Genomic DNA, 3710 nt, shown 5'->3' on the forward strand with positions numbered 1-3710 from the left:
AATCGGTTGGAACCGGGCTGGCGAAAGGAAATGGGGATAAGACTCTTGTGGTACAATAGTGAATAATTGCCCTCAGGGCTGACTGTGAGGGTCGGAAATATAGAGGTAGATGTTTTTGGACAAAAAGTGGGGAGTGATTTATTTTGCAGCCCAGGAGCAGAGGTCCCTGGGACCATCAAGTGAGAAGAGCAGAGAGCGGGACCCGACCCAGAGAGGCAGAGACACCAGGGATGGAGACAGAGACGATGATGTGGACAGATGGAGCGGCTGGGAATGTTGAACTCAGGGAGGGAGAGGGCCTGTGTGGCGTACCCTTTGGTTATTTGATGATGTTTGGAGGGCATTTTAATCATTCCAATGAAACAAAATATGATAGGATGAATGTAAAATTGATATTCTTCCATGTAAACCTCACAATAAAAACTTTTTTTAAAAAAAGAATCATATACCCAGCAAAGCTGTCCCTCAAATACGATGGTGACATTAAGACACTTTCATATAAACAGAAATTAAAAGAATTTGTAATAACCAGACCAACTTTACCAAAAGTGCTAAAGGGTGTTCTTTGGACTGAGAATTAACAACAGCAGACAACAACCTCAGATTCACACCCACGACAACACCGCTCAGAACTCAATCCAGAGACAGAAGTATTTAAAGTACAACAAACCCGCAAGACTGAAAATAGGGAAGCAGAGATCTCAATGTATAATAAAGTCAACTACAAAGCAAAAAGAGGGAATACTGTAGATACAGAACTTCCAAATGGCAAGGAAGTCCAGTAGATACCAGGATAAAGCAGACTGTTTTAAATAGAGGGAGAAATTAATAAATTATAGTGTAATCTCAAAGAAAAATTAATGCACTCTCACATCAAAATAAAAAAGAGGGGAATCAGAAAGATTTGATAAACGTTAATATAATAGAAATGAACATGAAAAGAAAACCCGCAAACAAAATGAACCCAGAACAAAAAAATATGTGGAACAAACAATTCTGCAGCACCATAAACACAGAGAGAGAGAGAGAGAGAAATGACAGCAATCAGTTTATACCTGTTGATAATGACACTGAATGTAAATGGATTAAGTGTACCAGTCAAGAGACAGAGAGCAAAATGGAGAAGAAAACAGGATCCTTCAACATGCTGTCTACAAGCAACACATAAAAAAGATGGAGACAGCCTAAATGCCCATCAACAGAAGAATAGCTAAATAAACTTTGGTACACCACAATGGAATACTACAAAACATTTAAGAATAAAGATGAATCTGTGAAATACCTCACAACATGAATGAACCTGGAGGACATTATGCCAAGTGAAATTAGTCAGTCACAAAAGGACAAATACCGTATGTGACCAATGTTATAAAAAGTTAACAGAAGGTTGTTTTAATAAAAGAAACAATATATAATGGTTACAGGGGCTGCGGGGGCAAATTATTCACAGGCTAGAGGGTAGACACATATTAACATGGATGACAGGGCAGGCAATATACCAGTGGAAGATTAGCAGAGGAAAGATGAAGGTCAGGGAGACAGGGAAGAGTGCAGGAGTTAACGTGAATAGAGGTAAATGCTGCAAACTGTTGGTACATGAAGAGGATTTCAATCATTGTTCTGAAGCAATGATTTGTTGAATGTAAACTGATGATTTGCTCTGTAAACCTTCACTCAATTCACAATAAAAAGTCCAGCTTTGCCTGCTGTGCCGGGGCACAGAAAGAAAGGCCCTCTGGGCTGGCCGGGACTTCAGCCTCAGGTATCCAGAAATGGCAGCTGCAAGCAGGATGGAGGAGGGTTCCTAGGATGGTTTTCAAAGTACTGAGGATGACCCCCTTCTGGATACCCACCTTCTCCCACATTACTCACTGTGTGCTCACTTTAGACCCAGATCTCATCCTCTTCTCTTGTTGTTAATACACGTGGTGCTTGTTACCCTAATCTATATGAGGACAAGTGTCCAGAAAATACATGAACTCATTGGAAGTTCAGACAGTTGTAATCCTTGGAAAAGTTATTTTGTGGATTCTGCATATAGTTCTTGAGTGCTACATCCTGTATCACCACGGCAAAGTAAGGAATGGAGGCTAGAACATGATCCACCGATCCACCAGGCATCTTCAAAGACTTGCACTGATGGCAGGCTCCATGGACAATACAGCATTTCTCCTCACATGGAGCACTGAGCATTCCTTTCCCCAGCCCAGTAAATTGTATCTTGACTGCATTTTGACCATCCTGGTCCCGGAACTGAGTTATTCCCTGACATGTCTGCTCATTTACACAGTGAAAATTAAAAAATTTAACAACTCTAAACCAAGACCTGATGTATTTGAAGAAGAAAAAATCTAAGCCCATCCCAGCAAGAATAGCTCAGAGACTAGCCTAGAAGAAATTGTTGAAAAGCGAGGAGGCATCATAGTATCGCTGAAGTGACACAATGCACTGTTGGCTTCACCTCCTCCAACCTGTGCTCTCAGTCAAATAGAATGTGAGATGCCCTAAGTCACCACAACAGTTGCAAGAATCCAGAGAAATTTAAGTCTGACTGATTACCTGACAAGCTGCCATATGGAATTGCAGTTTTTGTTGAATAACATTTTGCAGTTGATGCTGGAAACCTGAATTAGATTGCCACCTATATGGTTGTTTATTGTGTAGAACTTGTGAATCTTTTAATGGTACTTTATAGAAACCTTGTTAACTTGAAGAGGATATTTGCTTTGCACATTTTGAAATGATTTAACTTCTTAGTTCGTCCTAGGACCAGAAATACATTTTCAACATCTCCATGGCCAACACTTCAACACCCAATGAAGAAGAAAGAAGAGGAAAAAGAAAAGAGTAACCTGCTACAATTTGATGAACTTGACCTATATTTATGGATGTAGTAGCTCAAAAAAGGGAACAAATCTTTACAGCGAGGATCACTTCCACCCCTTTGGTACACAGGGTTGACAGGGATGGGTAACTTAGACACTGGCTATCCAAAATGGGGGCACCTATAAAGGGAAGCTCTGGTAGCATAGTAGTTATGAATCGAGCTGCGAACCTTAAGGTCAGCAGTTCGAAACCACCAGCCGCTTCACAGGAGAAAGATGAGGCTTTCTACTCCTGTCAAGATTTACAGCCTTGGAAACCCTGCACAGGGTTGCTATGGGTCGGAATTGACTCCAGGGCACTTAACAACAACAATAAAGGCAAGAAGTGACTGGCTTACAAGCTTTCAAGAGGGAACCTAGTTCCAGTGGGGGCAGGGGTAGGTAGAACCTCAATTGAATGATTTCCAATCTGTTGGGACCGGGCTGGCGAAAGGAAATGGGGATAAGACTCTTATGGTACAATAGTGAATAATTGCCATCAGGACTGACTGTGAGGCTAGGAAATATAGAGGTAGATGGTTTTGGACAAAAGGTGGGGAGTGATTGATTTTGCAGCCCAGGAGCAGAGGTCCCTGGGACCATCAAGTGAGAAGAACAGAGAGCAGGATCCTATCCAGAGAGGCAGTGACACCAGGGATGGAGACAGAGACAATGACGTGGACAGATGGAGCGGCTGCGAAACACTGGACTCAGGGAGGGAGAAAGGCCGTGTGCTGGCGGCCAGGGGGCAGGCCTGTGTGGCGTACCCTTTGGTTATTTGATGATGCATGGAGGGGATTGTAATCATTCCAATGAAACAAAATACGATAGGATGAGTGTAAATCT

At 42.1% G+C, this 3710-nt stretch overlaps 1 pseudogene; it reads left to right on the forward strand.

Moving 5' to 3' along the window:
- Positions 1–1772: 1772 nt before the first annotated feature.
- On the forward strand, positions 1773–2508 carry LOC102816990 (annotated as a pseudogene).
- Positions 2509–3710: the final 1202 nt, after the last annotated feature.

Source organism: Chrysochloris asiatica, unplaced genomic scaffold (genome assembly GCF_000296735.1).
Source record: "Chrysochloris asiatica unplaced genomic scaffold, ChrAsi1.0 scaffold00445, whole genome shotgun sequence".
Classification (NCBI taxonomy): Eukaryota; Metazoa; Chordata; class Mammalia; order Afrosoricida; family Chrysochloridae; genus Chrysochloris; species Chrysochloris asiatica.